The sequence below is a fragment of the Primulina huaijiensis genome, chromosome 3 (assembly GCF_012295235.1).
Source record: "Primulina huaijiensis isolate GDHJ02 chromosome 3, ASM1229523v2, whole genome shotgun sequence".
NCBI lineage: Eukaryota > Viridiplantae > Streptophyta > Magnoliopsida > Lamiales > Gesneriaceae > Primulina > Primulina huaijiensis.
In genome coordinates, this window is record NC_133308.1 from 6,739,418 (window position 1) to 6,739,743 (window position 326).

A 326-nucleotide genomic window follows, 5' to 3' on the forward strand; every position below is an offset into this window, starting at 1 on the left:
ATATAAATTTATCTCTATTTTACACAAGAACTTGGGGTTTTTTTAAAATTAATTTTAAAAAAATTTGAATTTCGAAAATAATATATATAGTGTTCTTTTGCAAAATTAAAGCCATACATGACAGCGTCCGTTGCCAGAACTCTGCTTTATTTATTTTTATTTTTTCGTTATTATTATTTGTTTTGTTTTTTTTGTTTGAATTCATGTAAATATCTTAATAGTAAAATATGAAGATTATATACCAAAAAAATATAGAGTTGAAACTCAAGTTTAATAATTTTAAAAAATATATCACTTTAAATGGTGAGTTGTCAACCAATTTTTTT